A 21,051-nucleotide genomic window follows, 5' to 3' on the forward strand; every position below is an offset into this window, starting at 1 on the left:
TAGGGACAAAACACTACCAACTTTTCAGGATGCTGAAAGTGTCCCCACCAACTTTTAAGCAACCTTATTTTCATTATATTATGTGTTCAGTTATGTAGGTACTTTAGATTGTCTTCCTGTATGCATAGGTGGAGTTTGACTTTTGGGGCAGGGGGGGGCACAACATGTTGATGACCCCGAAACCATAAGCAGATTTTAAAGGGGGGGCAACCCCCGGTGGCCGAAAAGTGTCATTGCATGAAATGGACTTTCCTATATGCATAAAAGTTGTAAAGCAATAAAACTGCAACAAAAATGAATGAAATGAACCCAAAAATATATTTTTATAATGGGTCAAAATTATTTTTCGAACAGATCATAGTGACTAGCACCTTAGATGGTTATTTGCTTTGCATATAATTTTCACACACACAAAAAAAAAAAAAAAAAATAGAGGGCAATTTTATTTTTCAAATGATTTGTTTCCTTTGATTGAACATTTTTTGGGGGGGGATTGAAGCAACTTTTTCTGGGATTGAATGATTTAGACACAAATGTCCTACCCATAATATGACCCAAACACAAAAAGGATTGCTTCAATCAAAGAAAACTTTTTTAATGAAAAGCAAATTTTTCAACCTCAAAAATGTTTTCTATGATTGATTTTTTTTTTTTTTATTGAAGTCATTTTTCTTTTTGAAAATATATACTGAATTTTTTAAAGCAACTTATTTTTTGATTGAATAATAAAGACAAGAACGTCCTAGCCAAAATGTGGCCCAAACACAAATCAACATTACTTTAATCAAAAAAGTTGCTTCAATCAAAAAATAAATAAAAACGACTCCAATCAAAAAAAATATTTTGATTGAAGCAACTTTTTTTTTTTTTTTTTTAGGCAACATTTTTTTGATCGAATAATAAAGACACAAATCTCCATATCTCCATATGGCTACACCCAGGGGATACAATTTTTGACTGGGGTAAATACATTGGCACGACACCGACGGGCGTACCATTTTCTATGGATGACGATCTTGGCGGAAAGTATTGCCTAAGCCGCGTTATTTAGAATTCCCCTCAAGAATGATGGGAAACAAAAAACGCTCATTGTAGACTTATTATTTTGAATATTTTTGTAAGTTAATTTTATTGTTGACACTGCGTTTCTGGCATAGGCAGAGTTTGACTTTTGAGGTAGGGGGGGCACAACATGTTGATGACCCCGAAACCAGAAGTCAGCAATAAAATTAACTTACAAAAATATTCAAAATAATAAGTTGACAATATATATGATCTTTATTCCGGAATCTCACAGTGGGTCCATAGCACACACACACCAACAAAGAGAGAGAGAAAAAAAAAAAGAATACCGTACATACGGAGACATAATAATAAAGTGACAATGAGCGTTTTTTGTTTCCCATCATTCTTGAGGGGATTTCTAAATCAGGCTGCTTAGGCAATGCTTTTCGCCAAGATCTTCATCCATTGAAAATGGTACGCCTGCCGGTGTCGTGCCAATGTAGTTACCTCAGTCAAAAATTGTATCCCCTGGGCGGAGCCATATCGAGGTAGATTTGTGTCTTTATTATTCAATCAAAAAAAAGTTTCTTCAATCAAAATATATCATTTCAACCAAAAAATAGTCTCTGCAATAAAAAAAAAACTGTGTTTGCAAAAAATAAATGTGAAACAAAAAAAAAGCATGTGAAAGCTATTTTTCGTTGATTGAAATTTTTTTTTTTTTTTTTTTTTTTTGATTGAAGTAATGTTGATTTGTGTTTGGGCCACATTTTGGCTAGGACGTTTTTGTCTTTATTATTAAATCAAAAAATAAGTTGCTTAAAAAGATATATATATTTTTTAAAAATCACTTCAATCAAAAAAAAAATTAAATCATAGAAAACGTTTTTGAATGTGAAAAATATTTGAGATTGAAAAATTTGCATTTGAACACTTAATTTTTCATTTAAAAATTTTTCTTTGATTGAAGCAATCCTTTTTGTGTTTGGGCCATCTTATGGGTAGGACATTTGTGTCTAAATCATTCAATCCCAAAAAAAGTTGCTTCAATCCCCCCCCAACAAATGTTCAATCAAAGAAAAAAAATCATTTGAAAAATAAAATTGCCCTCTCCTATTTTTTTTTTTTTTTTTTTGAGAATTATATGCAAAGCAAATGACCATCCAAGGTGCTAGTCACATGATCTGTTCGAAAAATAATTTTGACCCATTATAAAATTATATTTTTTGGTTCATTTAATTCATTTTTGTTGCAGTTTTATTGATTTACCACTTTTATGTATATAGGAAAGTCAATTTCATGCAATTACACTTTTCGGCCACCGGGGGGGCCTGGCTCCCCTGGCCCCCTTTTAAAATCCGCGTATGCCCGTATCCGTATGTTGTAACGATAGAATTGACCCATTATTAAATGAATTATTTTCATTATGTTCAGACTTACATTTACCCGTTTTTAGTGGAAGTAATAGAGTTGGCATTACTATTACGATAAACTGTGAACTTGCTAACCTGAGTAGGAAGCTGCTTAGGTACAGTAGAAGTGTCCTCCTGTATGTGTTTTCCACTATGTTAATGATATTTCAACTGTGAGAAATATAGTAAACTCTGCTCAGCTGTAAGAAATGCAGGGAACCAATGTTTACACCCTGCTCCCCAGTTTTCATTTTTATTTTACTTATGTGGTCTTAAAGCGGCCCGAAGGCGCTTTCATTTTTTGTTGAGTTTGGCTGTGCTTGTGGACAAAAACGATAGTGTTAATCCTGACGGAAGGTTCAATTTTTATTTATTTTTGTTATTCCATGACTAAGAACTTTATTTGTTATATTTAACTGATTGAAATAAAATTTAAAAAAATTCCTGTGGAAAAACAAAACAAAACAAACACAAAAAAAAATTACCCATCTAAAGAGTATGAGCGCCCTCTAGCGGGAAAAACATTGTTACCTTTGAGTGGTATAATGGAGCATGTGGTTTTTGTTGCGACGTCTCATTGGTGAAAATGAGACAGCCTCTGTCGGCATCTCTGGCAAAAATAAAGTCAATATGTAGACTAAAGAGGGTAAATGTAACGACTGTAGTGTAGCCTAAAGTAGCGGAGTAAGAGTAGTGTTTCTTCTTCAAAAATCTACTCAAGTAAAAGTAAAAAGTATTGCATTGTAAAACTAGTGTGCATTTTTTCTTAAAAAGATTCTAAAGTAAATGTAACAGAGTAAATGTAAAGTGTTACTGCCTACTTCTGATACTGTGTAGTGCTGGCCAAAAGCATTGGAACCCCTGCAGTTCAGTCAGATAATGCTCAATTTCTCCCAGAAAATGATTGCAATTAAAAATGCTTTGGTAGTACTATCTTCATTTATTTTGCTTCCAATGAAAAAAAAGCTATCCATCCATCCATCCATTATCTTCCGCTTAGTCCGGGATCGGGTCGCGGGGGCAGCAGCTTTAGCAGGGAAGCCCAGACTTCCCTCTCCCCAGCCACTTCAGCCAGCTCCTCCGGCGGGATTCCAAGGCGTTCCCAGGCCAGCCGAGTGACATAGTGTCTCCGGCGTGTCCTGGGTCGACCCCGGGGCCTCCTGCCGGTGGGACATGCCCGGAACACCTCTCCAGGGAGGCGTCCAGGAGGCATCCGAACCAGATGCCCGAGCCACCTCAACTGGCTCCTCTCAACGCGGAGGAGTAGCGGCTCGACACCAAGCCCCTCCCGGATGACCGAGCTTCTCACCCTATCTCTAAGAGAGAGCCCGGACACCCTGCGGAGGAAACTCATTTCGGGCGCTTGTATCCGTGATCTTGTTCTTTCGGTCACGACCCACAGCTCGTGACCATAGGTGAGGGTAGGAACGTAGATCGACTGGTAAATCGAGAGCTTCGCCTTTTGGCTCAGCACCTTCTTCACCACAACGGACCAGTGCAGAGTCCGCATCACTGCAACCGCTGCACCGATCCGCCTGTCAATCTCCCGCTCTCTCCCACTCTCACTCGTGAACAAGACCCCAAGATACTAGAAAAAAAAAGCTAAATAGGAATGAAAAAAAAATTAAACCTTTATCATTTTACACAAAACTCCAAAAATGGGCCGGACAGAAGTATTGGCACCCACAGCCTAATAATTGGTAGCATTACCTTTAGACAAAATAACTGCGAGCAACCGCTTCCGGTATTCATCAATGAGTTTCTTACAATGCTCTACTGGAATTTTAGACCATTCTTCTTGGGGCAACTGCTCCAGGTCCCTGAGATTTAAAGGGTGCCTTCTTCAAACTGCCATTTTCAGATCTCTCCACAGGTGTTCTATGGGATTCAGGTCTGGACTCATTGCTGGCCACTTTAGAAGTCCCCAGTGCTTTCTCTCAAACCATTTTCTAGTGTGTTTTAGGTCACTGTGCTACTGGAAGACCAATGACCTCTGAGAGGAACCCAGCTTTCTCACACTAGGCCCTACATTATGCCACAAAGTTTGTTAGTAGTCTTCAGACTTCATGATGCCATGCACACGGTCAAGCAGTACAGTGCCAGAGGCAGCAAAGCAACCCCAAAACATTAGGGAACATTCTTCCAAAACGTTTTTGGCTTTCTCGGGTAATTTTTAGAAAACTCCAGCCTGGGTTTTTTATGTCTCTGAGTCAGAAGTGGGGTATTCCTGGGTATCATACCATAGAGTCTCTTTTCATTCAAACGCCGAAGGATAGTACGGGTTGACACTGTTGTACCCTCGGACTGCAGGACAGCTTGAACTTGTTTGGTTGTTAGTCGAGGTTCTTTATCCACCATTCGGACAAACTTTAGTTGAAATCTCTCTTCAATTTTTCTTTGCCGTCCACATCCAGGGAGGTTAGCCACAGTGCCATGGGCTTTACACTTATTGATGACACTGCGCACGGTAGACAGAGGAACACTCAGGTCTTTGGAGATGGACTTGTAGCCTTAAGATTGCCCATGCTTCCTCACAAATTGCTCCTCATGTCCTCAGACAGTTCTTTGGTCTTCTTTCTTTTTCCATGCTCAATGTGGTACACGCAAGTACACAGGACAGTGGTGAGTCAACTTTAATCCATTTTAACTGGCTGCAAGTGTGATTTAGTTATTGCCACCACCTGCTATGTGCCACAGATAAGTAACAAGTGCTGTTAATTACACAAATTAGAGAAGTATCACATGATTTTTCAAAGGGTGCCAATACTTTTGTCCAGCTCATTGTTGGAGTGTAAAATGATGATTTAAATTTTTTCCCATTCTCTTTTGTGTTTTTTCATTGCATGCAAAATCAATCAGATATTACTACTAAACCATTTGTAATTGCACTTTCTGGGAGAAATTTAGCATTATCTGACAAAATTGCAGGGGTGCCAATACTTTTGGCCAGCACTGTATATATTTTTCCCCGTGTAAACAAGTGCCCTATAAAGTATTAAGAATAAAATTCAGTTTGCGAAGAAGTTTCAACAGATTTATTTGAAACCCTCAAAGTTGTTGCACAGCAAACACTAGCAGGTGTGTCCCTGAAAGGCTTGAGACTTTTTTTTCTCTTCAAAATAATCATGTGAAAAAGCTGCAATGGTCAGAAAATGTAGCAAACATTTCATCAAAATATCTTTGTCTTAGATAAAATATATTGAATTTCTCTGTTATAATTGGTTTCAGCCACTTCATTTGTAATCAGATATACATTTAACAACAGCAGAAGACGTCTTGACTCAAAGCACAAACAGCATAAGTATTTCAACAAATTCAACACATGTTGACCTTTTTAAGAGGTTGCTTTTTAAACACAGTGAGAAAAACAACTAAATAATATTATACAGGGGCGTTACCGGGGGGGCAGGGGTGGGCAGTGCCCACCCACGGACACGCTCTGCCCACCCGAGGAAAACTGGATGTAGTACTAACGGCAGTCTGGGCACCGCGTATGGTATCCCATTCATTTAGTACTGATGTGTTCTAAGTTTTAACCTTTGCATTGTGACCTCCTCTTTCACCTTAAAAAAAAAAAAAAAAAAAAAAAAAATGAAATGTTGGTTTTGTTCCTAGGGGGCGCTATACACATTTACGCATATTTTGATATATATATATTTTTTTACATTTTATCAAAGTTTTCACCAGTGTTGGCTGGGTGGGGGCCGTGGCTCTGGGTTGGCGCCTGCGTGGCGTCTCCGCTCGTCTGCGTGGCTGTCGTGCGCCTGGATGTGATAGGGCGCGCTCGGATGGGGGGGTCACGGTGCCAGGATTGGCGATGGGGCGGCGTAGGGTTGGTCGCCAACGGGCTTACACTCACAAGGGATTCACACGATTAATGGGTTCTAGTTCACAGAGCTGATTTGTGTACACTCTACTCCTTTCAATCATTTAGCTTATAGACTCCCCCACCCCCGTCCCCCCTCTTTCCCTGGTCAACAGGGCCCCCACATGGTGTCAACCGGAAATACATCTAGCTGACGATAGCACCAACATATTAGTAATTGGTCTAGATGTTCAATGTATTTCTTGTTGTAGTTTGTGTTTTTCTTTCTTTTCTTGTGTTTCTTTTCTTCTGTTCCCCCATAACCCCTTCTTGTTCGCTGCTTTGTCATAATAAACGAGGTATGTTGAATGATCACAATGGGAGTATGTCAGACTCTCAATATGAAACATTAAAACTGCTCAGACTATCCGGGCACTTTAGAGTTCCATTCTCCGTGTCAAACAGCTGAACAGGACAGGTTTAAAGAAAAAAAAAAAAAAAGTTTTCAAGTTGTTGAGTTTGGTGAGTTTTGAAGCATTCTGAGAGGGTCAAAGTAGGGCTCAAAGCGTCGGCGGGACAAAGAATGACTGCTAGGGGGCGCTACATAGTGTATTTAAAATTTGTCTTTACACAAGAGAGTGCACCTGTCTTGACCTGCCTGCTGATTTTGGTGCATTTTGACGCATTCTAAGGCGGTCAAATTGAGCTCAAAAGGGCTGCGGAACAAAGAATAACTATAATAATAATAATAATAATAAGACCGAGGAACCACAATAGGTTAACAAAAAAAAAAAACCATTGTCACCTGGATGTCCATACTGTTCAGTTATGGATGTGTTCTAAGTCAAATCAAATCAACTTTTATTTGTTTCGACCAAAGGACAACAGTTATCTCAAAGAGAAAACAAAACATGTTTTAAGGTGCAATAGCCCTACGTTGGATTTCGACCTACTTGAGCATTGTAGCTTTTTTTTTTTTTTTTTTCATTTTATTTTATTATTTTTTGCCCCCTCAGGTAAGACTAATGCCCACCCACACCTGGCATCCTGGTAACGCCACTGATATTATATCTGAAAACAAAATTGAAATACATTTGCTTAAAAAAATCAACGACAAAATAATATTTAATGAAATACATTGTAAAACATCAGAATAGTCTTTGATAAAATAAACAATTAAACCCAATCAAAACCACCTTCAAACCTTTACAGGTCACTAATTTAAATACTATGAAAAAAAAACAAAAAACGATGGCCAGCGCTGGCTCGGCACCCCGATTGGCTGGGGAGGGGCTGTGGCTCTGGAGCAGCCTCAGCACAGCATTTCCACTTGTCTGCACAACTATCATACGTCTGATGGGATTCACGCATGACTGGTTGCAATTAGACACACCCAAATAGAGAGGATGCCAGTGCCAGGATTAGCGATAAGGCAGCATAGAATAGGATGATAGTGTTTCACATATTACTGGGTTCTACACCTCACATTTGTGTACACTCCACCACGCCTAATCGCATCTCTTTCTGACTCACTCCCCCTCCTTTTCCTCGGCCCCCTAAATGGTGTCCACAGGAAATACAATTAGCTAACAATAGCACAACTTTTTTTCATTGGTAGCGTTGGCTTTCAATGTATTTCTTGTTGTTTGTTCCTCTCCTCTTCTGTCTCTGTGTCTCCGCTTCTATTTTCCTTTTTGTTGGTTGAAAAAATAAAAATCGACTTTAGTGTAGTATTGTGGGCCATAGCCAGTTTATTCCTGTGTTCATCAATTTTAATTTTAATTTTAATAATTTTAGATTAATAGAAAATACAATTTAAAAAAATAATTATTATAATTGAGACCTAGCATCCACGTTCGTGGATGTCCACGTATGTGAACGCAAGGCTTTTATAGGGTTGTTGTGTTTTTTGGGGTTTTTTTTAGTTACCAAAAATAATCACGGGCGCTGTAAAGGATTAACAATAATTTTATAAAGATTGAAATTTAAAAGTAAACAAAATAAATGAAAGAAATCTGGAATTAAAATAATTTTCCACTAGAGGTCAGCAGAGCGCTGTTTTCCCACGGACAGGACAGCAAGCCGCGAATCACAGCGTCCAGGGCTGTTCACCTCAAACAAACAATTCCATCAGAGAACCACAAGAAACTTTGGGTGTGAGATGATTCTCTTATGTGCAGAATCTCCTCGAAAATGTCTGCCGGCTGCTGTTAACGCAGTCAGCTGTGCTGGTCCAAAAGAAGCATTCTGTGCTCAGGTTCGAGCATCTCCCGAGGCCTGTAGCACGGAATTAAACGGTAGCACTGGAATTTCTCCAAGCTCAATGGCGGAGACCCACAGTCGCCCACTGGAACCTTCACCCTCTTCCTCTCTGCCTCCTCTTCTTCTTCTTCTACCACCTCCTCCTCTTCTTCATGGTGGATCTTTCTGAGTAGGTTGTTGATGAGGACGGAGCGCCTCAAGTAGGCCTCGGGGTCCTCCAGGAACCGCAGTTTCTCCAGGGATAACTTGAGGATGCAGCTCCGGTCCTCCTGCAGGATCAGGTGCTACCGGGGAGAAACATCAACTTGAAGGCAACTGACAGAAAAACAGCCATACGTAAATCGACAATGCTTCACAGAAATAGAATTACTTTTTGAAAATATCCTCGTAGGCTTCGATGCAAAACCTCTTCCTCCGCATATTTCCTCTTGAAGTAAGCGACCTTCGACGTTGTTGAATGGTTTGTTGAAGATGGCGCCTGCACGGAACAAAGATGAATACAAGTTATTTAGTTGCGTAACATAAAAAAAAAAACTTTCTAAACACTACAATGCTAACCGTTTTCTGACGATCCACAGATGCTTCTATCTTTTATGATGCCGTTGTTTGTGAGACCGCATCAACCAACCTCCGCATGGTCTTGCACTTTGGAAGAAAATTCGTTAGTCGATAGACGTCCAATCCATTTGGATTGGAAGGTATGGCAGCCATCAAATGATAGTGAGTTAATCTTTTCAGGGACAGGACTAAAATTGACACTTAAAGTGCGTATGATACTAAAAAGCATGTTTATTTCATATTTCACGCCGTGTTTTATGCTCCCGAATGAAATGGATCGCTTGGATGTGTGTGAAAGCGATCGTTTTATATATGGCGGAAAACACTCAGGTGACTTCAAGTTCCGTTCTGAGATCCCCAATTTGGCCAAATTTAAAAATTGTCCGATATGCATGTGTGATACATCATTGGAAAGCTTAAAATCTCAATTTTCTGGGGGAAGAAAAATTTTGGACAGGAGGGCATTTAAAAAAAGTTTTTTAAACAGCAAAACCCTAACTGGAGGTGAGATCACGCGAGAGCAGAATTACAGACGCCATGACTTTAACGAGATGTTATCGCGTACTTATCTTGTTTCGATCCAAAAACTCCATGTCGCATGTATCACTGAGTGTCAAGACACAGCTGTAAATGGCCACCGCTGGATTTTTTGGGGATTTTATGGGTGAAACATGGTCATATAACAAGCGATGCAGAAATCGCAGACATCAAGGAGTGGTCGAGATGTTCTTTTTCATATATTTACCCTTTTAAATGTTCTTTTTCAATATTTCTTTGTTTGGATTGATTAATTATCATCTAACATATTGAGGAAAATGCAACTGTAACAAAAAAAAAAAAACAATTTAGCGATAGTTATGAGGTAGATATCCGTGACATTTTTACAGACGCCAATTTTTTCACTGTAACGTCATTTGTTTAAAAGTTTAAAGTCGTTTTTTTTTTTTTTTTTTTTTAAACAACATATTAGACATCAATTAATGATTCTAAGCTAAAAATGACAGAGATTTTGATTAATAAATATAATTACTAGGGTTGTTCCGATCATGTTTTTTTGCTCCCGATCCGATCGTTTTAGTTTGAGTATCTGCCGATCCCGATATTTCCCGATCCGATTGCTTTTTTTTTTTTGCTCCCGATTCAATTCCAATCATTCCCGATAATTTTTCCCGATCATATACATTTTGGCAATGCATTAAGAAAAAAATGAATAAAACTCGGACGAATATATACATTCAACATACAGTACATAAGTACTGTATTTGTTTATTATGACAATAAATCATCAAGACGGCATTTACATTATTAACATTCTTTCTGTTAGAGGGATCCACGGATAGAAAGACTTGTAATTCTTAAAGGATAAATGTGACTTTGTATATTGTGACTAAATATTGCCATCTAGTGTAATTGTTGAGCTTTCAGTAAGTGATACTGTAGCCATTTAATTGTTCTGCCAAAATGCATGACGGGAAGTGCAACATTGACTGTGCGTAGTGGTACCAATTGATATACCTTCTCTGCGTTGGGAAAGAACATAGGGTGTTAGAAACTACTACCTTTCTTCCCCACATTGCCTCCCACGTTATTTTTAATAGCTGAGAGAGATATAGTAAGGCTTTAGCCACATAAAAAATGGCTTCAAAGGCTGTCAAAATTCTCTCTACTCATTATACGCTGCTTTTTGGTGCTAAATATAGGTAAAACGGCATCTCTATAGATTGAACGCGACAATGCGTGAGTGGGTCGTGCAGCGCATGCCTTAATTATTTAACGTGATTAATTAAAAAAAATTAAATACCGCCATTAACGCAATAAATTTGATAGCCCTACTTTAAGCCAAACCTACTCTGGATGAGTGTAAGACATTTTGTCTGTAACATTAAATACAATTAGAAAACGATTTAAATAAAAAATATATGTATATATTAAAAAAAAGGCAGTTCGAAATTTTTTCGCCGATTCCGATACTTTGAGAATGACGTGATCGGACCCGATCGATCACGACATCTTTACAATTTAGCGATAGTTATGAGGTAGATATCCGTGACATTTTTACAGACGCCAATTTTTTCACTGTGACGTCATTTGTTTAAAAGTTTAAAATATGCGAGTGAATAATTTTTTAAAGTCGTTTTTTTATTTTTATTTATTTAAACAACATATTAGACATCAATTAATGATTCTAAGCTAAAAATGACAGAGATTTTGATTAATAATAATAATTACTTGTTTTCATGGCTGGGTTAAAACAAAAACGGGTGCGCGACGTCTGTAAACGGGGGTTTTGAGGGTAAAACGGGCAAATTAAAAATAGTTCGGGGACTTAATGAGCCATGAATCTGCTATGGCAGCATATACACATATAGTTCTTTCAAACACAACAGTTGTTTTGGCTTAAAATACAGCAGTTTCTTTTAAAGAGGAGTGCAAGAGCAGAAACTGCTTTTTCAGTTTTGTCTATTTTTTCCGCCATATTCAATTTTTGAATCCCGCGCCATGAAAATGAGTGACTTCCAGCTTCAGTCTCGGGTTTAGGACGAATGCAAATCTGACGTCACCTGGGTCAGCATCTCACAATCAGTGTTGGGCATGTTACTTTAAAAAAGTAATTAGTTATAGTTACTCACTACTTCTTCCAAAAAGTAACTGAGTTAGTAACTGAATTACTCTATCGTAAAAGTAACTAGTTACCAGGGAAAGTAACTATTTCCGTTACTTTAGAAAGAAGTTGTTGTATGTCAAAGAATTTGAAACTTTCTGAGCAGTATTCAAGTAAGTTGAATAGAGAAGAACAGACAGGTAGTTGTGTTATAGAACCTTGTAATATTTATTGCACCTCACCAGCAACAGATTTATCCTACACTTGAAGTGCAACAAAAATAAACAGATTTGAATTGCTTACCACAGATGTCGACAAAAGCTTTGCCCCGGGACATAAATTACACTTTACATGCACGTTCTTTCCTTGAATTTCGACCAACTTAAAATAGTGTTTATATCTCCACCTCGTACAGGACAAATTTTCCTCTGAATGCTCTGCCATCATATCCCACTGCATCTGTTTTGCGTCTGTGTGTTTGCCGCACGCGCTGTTCCGGTTTGTGTCTGAAGTACGTGCGCTATTAGGCTCGAGCGTTTATGTCACAGAATGGGGGATCACGTGAGATTTGACAACAACGCAGCCATATTGGAAGCAGGTCTGGCTCGCGGGACATTCAACTTTAATTTGCCAGTTCGATAAAGAGACAAACTCGTTACTAAGGCGAAGAACACATATGTGATCAAACTTAAGGATGTGAACAATGTTGACCCTTACGAGCAAGCCGAAGACAAATGGAGTAAAGATGTCGACGGGCTTCCACAATTACGCGAAATGGACATTCTGCTATATTTATTGTTTGGTGTATGTTACTAAACTCATCAGCGATTCCGAAATTACAAATCGCTAAAAGCTACGAACAGTTTTGCTGCGGATGGGTGCAGGACCAGCACATTGTGACCGTATCAAACGGCAACTCCATCGTTCTTTCAAAGGTAGGCTATGTGTGTTTATTATTTTTATTGCCATGAACCTGAACACACCCCAAGTCTTGGATGACAAATCAACAAAACAGGGTAGACTCGCTACGGCTGGTCGTTACTTCAAATTATTCAAAGTAAGTAACGCACTGCTTTTGACCGTCAGTAACGGTAATGGCGTTGTAACGGCGGATAAAATAATTAGTTAGATTACCCCGTTACTGAAAAAAATAACGCCGTTATGTAACACCGTTATTTATAACGGCGTTATTCCCAACCAGGGCCGGCCCAGCCTATACGCAGACTATGCAGCTGCTTAGGGCCCCTGACCACTAGGGGGCCCCCAATTGTTTAATTTATATTCTATTTTGTTTACTACAGTTTGCTTTATTTGACTTTTGTGAGTTTTGATACTTGATTACAAGCTTAAGAAAATAAAAGTTCTTCCTTAACTTCTTTCTTTCCTCTTTTAGAAAAAGGTTTGGCGCTATCTATTGTAAGTACTGACAATCATTTGGGGTGAGAAGTTTGAAGTATGCAGTGCAACAAAATCTGATTAATATACAAAATTTGGACGTATGGGTTGGATTGCATGTATGGGTTTCACAGTACACTGTGACGAAATGGTGGGCCAAAAATATGGGCCCCTTTGCATTATTTTGCTTAGGGCCCCCTACATACTCGGCTCATTGCCCTTTTTGTGTGCCTGGTGTTCTGTCAAATTTTTCAACCCTATCAGAAATTGCAACTTTGTGTTAAAAATGGCCTCGAATACTGCGATTACAAAGTAAACACTACAAACTAACTACTTACTTATGTTTGATAATGGACAGACATATAGAAAAGTTCTCAGACACATCCTGCCATGATAGCTGCACTAAAACTGCACGCCACTCTCTGTTTATGTCTTCGCCATGTAGTAAAGCATTTTACGTATCGACCATGTAGCAGCTACGTGCTCCTCCGACGTCGGCCGGTTTGTCCGGCGGTACTCTCCAGCTGCTCTCCTGTCCGTAGCAGGGGAACGAGCTGTAACTTGCTCGCCGCCGGGGGGTTTGCCGATCGGCAAGGACAATCGACAACCCCGCCGCCGTGTGATATGATCCGGGCTTGTTTTGTGTGATTTTTCCCTTCGAAAAGTGAAAATAAGGCTTTGAGACGTCACTCTGCTAGGGTTAGCATGTTGGCTAGCTGTCACGCCTCTTGGTTTGTTCACAGTCTCAGTAGCCGGGGCAGGGAAATGACAAAAGCCTGACTAACTACGGTAGCATAAAATATCGTTCGTGAAGTGCGACAGTAAAGGTGAAGTCGACAGTTTTGACCATTATAGAGTAATTTTGCCATGTCGTACTGAATAAATGCATTTTTATTATATCATTCATATTCGATTTAGTACAAGACTCTTATTTGTCATGACGATACCATTTATATAGCAATTGGGGAAAAAATACTTCGATAAAAAGAGTTTTCGTTGACTAAAACGAGACAAGACGAACACATTTGAAATGGCTAGAATATGACTAAGACTAATAAGTATTTTCGTCCTATAGGCTGAGACGAAAATTAAAATGGCTGCCAAAAATAACACCGATGTTGATGATGTGCCACTTCCTCCGTCCCCTTCGAGGAGGAGGGATATCAGATTTTTTTTTTTTTTTTTTTTGGTCAGCCCTAGCGACTGTAAATAATGAAAAAATACGCCAATGTTGTGGAGGTGGGGAACACACCACTAATTTTGCTACAGAAATTCAGACCTGCATCAGAGTTAGCATAACATTAAACTGTGTGAACCTGCTAACCTGCAAAAAATTCAAGTAGGAAACTGCTTAGAGAGAAGTGTCTTCAAGTACTGGTATGTGTTTTCTACTGTTAACGTTAATTAAACTGTAAGAAATGTAAGTTCACCCCCCTTTTCCCCAATTTTCATTTTTATTTTGTTTATGTGGTCAACCAAAAGCTTTCATTTTTTGTTGAGTTTGGCTGTGCTTGAGGACAAAAGCTGTAGTGTTTTACCTGAAGGAAGGCTCCATTTTTATTTTTTGTTTTTTTTCCCAGTTATATTTAATTTGTTTATTTAGGCAGTTAATGCTGAGTGGTCTTAAGACAAATGTTTTTTTTTTCAGTCCTGGATAGTGAAAAGTTTATTAATAAGTTTGTATTTATTGTGTGTTAATGTAATTTATGTTTAAATATTGCAATTTGAATTTGCTAATAAAATCCAGACATTTATTCTGGGAGTTTTCAAAAATCTTTCTTTAGTAGTTTTTGAAAACAAAGGTTTGAATCAAACAGTGTATCACCTGAACCAATAAACATGAAAGTTAGTATAAGGGCATAGGTTTGGTCTAAAGCAGGGGTGTCCAAACGTTTTGCATAGGGGGCCAGATTTGGTGTGGTAAACATGTGGGGGGCCGACCTTGGCTGACTAATTTATGTTGAACAATATATTTAAGCAAATTTTAGCGAGCCGTTATGTGTGTCACATATGCTTTATTATTTTTTTAATTTATAATTTCAACAATCTCGCAACTAGCCTTTGTGGCTTAGCCTTCAACTCTCGGGCTCGTGGGAAACACTACTGCTGTAACATTAAACTAGCTTCAAATTGCTTCAATTTCTCGCTACGTATCTTCCCTGTAATCTTGTCGTACATGTCAGTGTGTCTTGTTTGGTAAAATCGCCATACATTGAACTCTTTAAAAACGGTGACTGTCTTTTTGCAAATGAGGCAGACACAGTTGTTGCGGGTTTTAGTGAAGAAATAGTCCAATTTCCACCTGTGCTTGAAGCGTCGGCCGCCACAGTCAACTTTCTTTTTTTTTGTTGTTGATTGTCGCCATTTTAGAAAATTGGGAGTAAAAGGTCACACGGGGTAATGTTGCTTAGAGTAATGTTGCTTTTTAGTGGGTAAATGACCCACGGGGTAATGTTGCTTAGAGTAATGTTGCTTTTTAGTGGGTAAATGAGGAGCAGCATTTAGTGTGTAAACTACCTCATATGCTGGTAGCAGTACTGCTGACCAATTTATTAAGACTGTGTGCGGGCCAGACGTTATTGATTTTATGACAGAGGCTGGGGGCCGGATGAAATTTTACCACGGGCCGCATTTGGCCCCCGGGCCGGACTTTGAACATGTCTGATCTAAAGAAACTAAAAAAACATTTTGAAAACTTCCAAAATAAATGTCTGGATTTGATTAGCAAATTTAAATTGCAATATTTAATCCTAATTTATATCATCCTAATTTATATCAACATCAGTGCTTAATTTGTAAAGCATAAAATGCCGGAACCCAAAGTACATATGACAGCGCAGGGATGAAGAGACGGGCAAAGGTCCCGGAACATACGCAGAAAATGGTGCTGAAAACAACACGCAAATGCCCACTTGCCATGCTGTGGAACTTACAAGCCTCAATTTTAGATGATATCCATGGTATAAATGTTATGACAACAATTTACAATTTTTTAGGCTACACTGTACACAGCACGGGCAATTGCCCATATAACCACAGGTGGGAATTACAGTACACAGTCAGCAATTAGTTTTTCAACAGTTTTAACTTGTAAAATATATTTTTTTAAAAACAAATCAGACATTACAATGAATAACACAAACCCATCCTTTTGCGAGTTTCATTCCCCCGTCTTCTCTGGCCATCGAAGTGTAGTGTAGTGTGTGGCATGTTGAAATAAATAACGTTTGATCCTGGCTGCTTGCTCCCCAGATGAAGGTTGTTTTTTTTGTTTTTTTTTAAATGTCAGGGCGTGATTTATTGGTTCAGCTTTTCAGTGCATCAACAAATCTCTGACTCTTTCAAATGACGTTAAATGTTTATCAACAACATGCAATTCTTGGGATTTCTTCTGTAAATGAATTCATGCATATTTGATTTTATACATTTTTTAAAGACTTTTTTTTTTATATTATTATCCTTTTCTATACACGAGAGGTGCCTGATCTGCCCAAATAAGTCCCGGAACACAAGGAGGTCAAATTCAAGAGGTGCCGGATCTTGTTCCGGCAGGGATCCGGCATAATTTAACCCTAGATCAACATACACAGTAAATACAAACTTGTAAATAAACTCTTAACTTTCCAGAAATACAAAAAAATAAACATTTGTCTGAAAACCACTCAACATTGTCGGTCTAAATAAATAAATTAAATATAACTTTGTTAGGGTATAACAAAAACAAATGAAATAAAATGGACCCTTCCTTCAGGTAAAACACTACTGGTTTTGTCCACAAGCGCAGCTAAACGCAACAAAAAATGAAAATTTTTTACCTCGACTATAATTCATGCATGATTATCTGAAAACCTATTGGGTTTTGGTCCAATTCAGATCACGTCCTGTTGATTTTGGAACATTTCTGAATGAATTCCTGTTGATTTGGGGGGCATTTCTGGATGACCTGTTCATTTTGTGTCCCTTCCTTTTGGTTATGGAGCATTTTTGGGTCACCTCCTGTTGATTTTTGGGTATTTCTGGGTCACTAAATTCTGAATTTGGGGCATTTTCATGAGAAATAAACTCTGGTTATGACCCCGAATAACTAAAAATTCGATTTTCAATTTTTTTTTTATTATTTAAATGAATGCCCTGTAAAGGGTTAATTATGTCATTTTCTTCAAAACAACAGTTTTTGTTCAAATGTCAAACATTTCCACAACACAATTATCAAAAATGTCTCCAAATTGCTTCGTATCTTTTAACACTTTAGGTGAAATGTAACCGATTGTGTTAAATGTGTACACACCGATTGAAGAATAGAATAAATATCGTATCCCCATGAAATCGGTAATATACACCTCTAGAAAACACACGTACAAACACACGAACGGGCAACACACATGCAAATACACAAACGTGAAAACTGTTGAAACACACAAAAAAACACATGTAAACACACGCCAGCACACAAACACACAAATGCGTTAAAAGTAATGTCGGTTTTACCTGAAGATGAAGTATGCGCATCCGTGTTGTCTGATGTTGTGTGTGCGAGCGCGTGCAGAGCCTCCTGAAAGATGTCCAGTCGCTCACAGCAACAAGCACAGCGCCTGATTGGCCCCGGCGGAGGCAGATCGTGTTTGCCGTCGCTAGGAGACAAAAAGCAACTTTCAGTCCCAGCACTTTATTTCCTGTCTGGAAACGTCCACAAAATAAAAGCACACTTGATATATTTTAACACCAAACTTGATTACTGTCCTCAGGAGAGAGCGAGGTTGGTTGTCCCCGGTTATTTAAATGTCATTTTCTATTAACTCATTGACTGCCATTGACAGCAATAGACGTCCAATCCTTTTGAAGTGGGAACTTCTAATGGATTGAACGTATACTAGTGATGAACTCAATTCGATTCAAAGCAGGAGGATGAATAGCATAGGTGGAGTTTGACTTTTGGGGCAGGGGGGACACAACATGTTGATGACCCCGAAACGCAGTGTCAGCAATTAAATTAACTTACAAGAATATTTATAATAATAAGTTGACAATGAGCGTTTTTTGTTTTCCATCATTCTTGAGGGGAATTCTAAATCAGGCTGCTTAGGCAATACTTTTCGCCAAGATCATCATCCATCGAATATGGTACGTCCGCTGGTGTCGTGCCAATGTAGTTACCACCGTCAAAAATCTTATCCCCTGAGCGGAGCCATATGGAGGTTTGTGTCTTTATTATTCAATCAAAAAAAAGTTGCTTCAATCAAAATATATAATTTCAACCCCCCCAAAAAATTGCTTCCATAAAAAAAAAAAATAAAAAAAAATGTGTTTGAATGTAAAAACAAATTTGAAACTCAAAAAAACTAAAAAAAAAAACAAAACATTGCGTGTAAAAACTATTTTTCTTTGATTTTTTTTGGGGGGGTGAAGTGTTTTTTTTTTTGATTGAAGCAACTTTTTTGATCGAAGTAATGTTGATTTATGTTTGGGCCATATTTTGGCTAGGACATTTTTGTCTTTATTATTCAATCAAAAAATAAGTTCCTTCAAAATAAATTAATGTTTAAAAAGAAAAATCAATCAAAAAAAGAAAAAAAATCAATCATTGAAAAAGTTTTTGAATGCGAAAAAAATATTTGAGATTGAAAAATTTGCATTTGAACACTTAATTTTTCATTGAAAAAGTTTGATCAACTCCACTGAGTAATTAAACCCGCGCTAACTCGAAGATTAAACCTAATGTCAAAAATTCTGAACTTCCCCTTTAAGTCATGATCATTATTGTTAGTAATGAGTGTGCCCTCCCAAGCACCTCTGTGAGAGTGCCCTCTGTCCTCCAAACGTGCAACACGCCCTCCTGTGAACGCGCTGCGCCGACACGAAGGCGGCACATTAATTGAAGCTGAAGCAATACGAACAATTAACAGCTGCCATTCACGCCCTCTCCTTGCCCCTGCTTGCAGCCCCTACGCAGAGGTAACACATAATGAGTTGGATTTTGAGTATATGTGTATATGCCTTTGTCTGTGCAATTCTCTAAATTAGCCTGCTGTCCAGTCCCACCTGTTAAACAAGCTGTGTAAGCCACTCACCAATTCAATTTATTGATGTAACGAGGCGACCAGCACACAACCAGTGTCTGTAGAAAAAATGAATTATATATTACAGCTCAATATTTACTAATGTGTTTGCATGTTTAGTAATAGTACTGCTACTTTGGGACAATGTTGCTGCTTAACAAAAACTACAAAGAACCAAAATAAACGAACACAAAAATATATATTTGAAACTCCCCTGGAGGAAGTTAAACTAAGTATGTGTAGTAGTAGAAAGTGAAGCTAAGGAGGACGCTGTGACATGTACGGAGGAAGGAGTCCTCTTCACTATACAGCCGTACTGTTGTATGAGAAGGACTAAGGATTCAGCTGATTTTGCGGATTAATACGTTTATTTCTCGCATCACGCCAGCCAAACGGCTGCAGAAAATTTTTGATGTAAGAGGGAGAGGTGTGTGCGCCTTTTTGGGGTTTCAAAAGGTTCCCATTCACCGGTGGATATTGGCCAAAACAAGCCCTACTACTGTGGGACCATTGGACTTACCAGGAAATGAGTAAACATCGTGTTTTGTATTATGTCAAATACTGGGATCATTTTAATATGCGGCTTCCATTTTGTGGCTGACATGCTCCTTGCCCCCTCGGGGGCTTGTCGCACATCCCCCTGCCGGGAGAGAGCTATACTCGGCTTATTCCCCTCTTCATGCGCCTGATGTTCTGTCAGATTTTCCGACCGATCAGAAATTGCAACTTTGAGTTAAAAACATCCGCGAATACAGCGATTACACAGTAAACACTACAAACTTTCTTTAAATAAAGGACTACTTACGTTTGATCATAGATGTGCATGTAAAAAGTTCTCCTCATACACATTAGCTGCAGATGTTAGCTGTACAACAACTGCAGCCGCTCTGTAGTAGCAGAGGAACAAGCTGTAAATTGCTCTCCGCCGGGCGGTTTGGCGATCGGCAAAGACAATCGACAACCCAGTCGTCATGTGAAATGATCCGGGCTAGTTATGTGTGATTTTCCGCTTCGAAGACTTTGAAACATCACTTGGTTCGGGTTATCATGTCGGCTAGCTGTCACGCCTCTTGGTTTGCTTACATTCTCCGAAGCCGGGGAAGGGAAATGACATAAGCCCGATTTAGGTGGCATAAAATATCGTTCGGGAGGTGCGACAGTAAAGGTGAAGTCGACAGTTTTGACCATTATGGAGTAATTTCACCATGTCGTCTTGAATAAATGAATTTTTATTATTTCATATTCCATTTAGCACAAGACTGTTATTTGTCATGACCAGTGTTGTTAATCTTACTGAAAAAAAGTAATTAATTATAGTTACAAATTACTTCTCCCAAAAAGTAATTGCGTTAGTAACTCAATTACCTGAATGTAAGAGTAATTAGTTACTTGGCAAAGTAATTGGTGATAATTACTTTTTTTTTTTTTTTTCCTCAAAAAAAAACAAAAAAAAACATTGGCCACACTATGTGAAGTTTTTTGTGAAGGTTTTTGGTACAATTGGCCCGAGCCCAATTCTTTACCCTAATTTACCCTTTACCCTGAATCAGCTGTTAAAAGTTGTTAAAATTGCTCCCATTATTGCATTAGTTCCCTTCTCTCTACTTTCGACATATGAAAGTTTTCAAACTGTTTCATCATTTAAAGATAGATTCAAGTCAAGATTTTGCCGATTTAGAAGTATTTTAGATAAAAAGTTACTTAGGTTCGCTAGGAAGGTTCTCTACAACAGAGCCGTCCTAAAAAGTACTGCTTTAAGATGGCGGCTGTCTACTAACTCATTTAGTGCTATGTCTGTCATTTTGCATCTAGTTATATCTATGTACAGTACGTGTGATATCTATCATGTCTACCATGTCTACCATAACATGCTCGCGTAGTTTGTACTAGCTATCGGCTACAACATGTATTATTGGAGCTACCTAGCATCGCGTTTGCTCGGCGTCACAACTTTCT

General features: G+C 38.5%; 1 long non-coding RNA gene across 1 annotated transcript; it reads right to left on the reverse strand.

Moving 5' to 3' along the window:
• Nucleotides 1–5,997: 5,997 nt before the first annotated feature.
• LOC130931187 (uncharacterized) lies at nucleotides 5,998–17,605 on the reverse strand. Its single transcript, XR_009067170.1, has 4 exons — nucleotides 17,528–17,605; nucleotides 9,043–9,129; nucleotides 8,855–8,962; nucleotides 5,998–8,768 (listed from the first exon to the last, which is right to left on the reverse strand). It is a non-coding gene; the product is annotated as an uncharacterized LOC130931187 (long non-coding RNA).
• Between the last annotated feature and the right edge of the window lie 3,446 nt (nucleotides 17,606–21,051).

Source organism: Corythoichthys intestinalis, chromosome 15, assembly GCF_030265065.1.
Source record: "Corythoichthys intestinalis isolate RoL2023-P3 chromosome 15, ASM3026506v1, whole genome shotgun sequence".
Taxonomy (NCBI): domain Eukaryota; kingdom Metazoa; phylum Chordata; class Actinopteri; order Syngnathiformes; family Syngnathidae; genus Corythoichthys; species Corythoichthys intestinalis.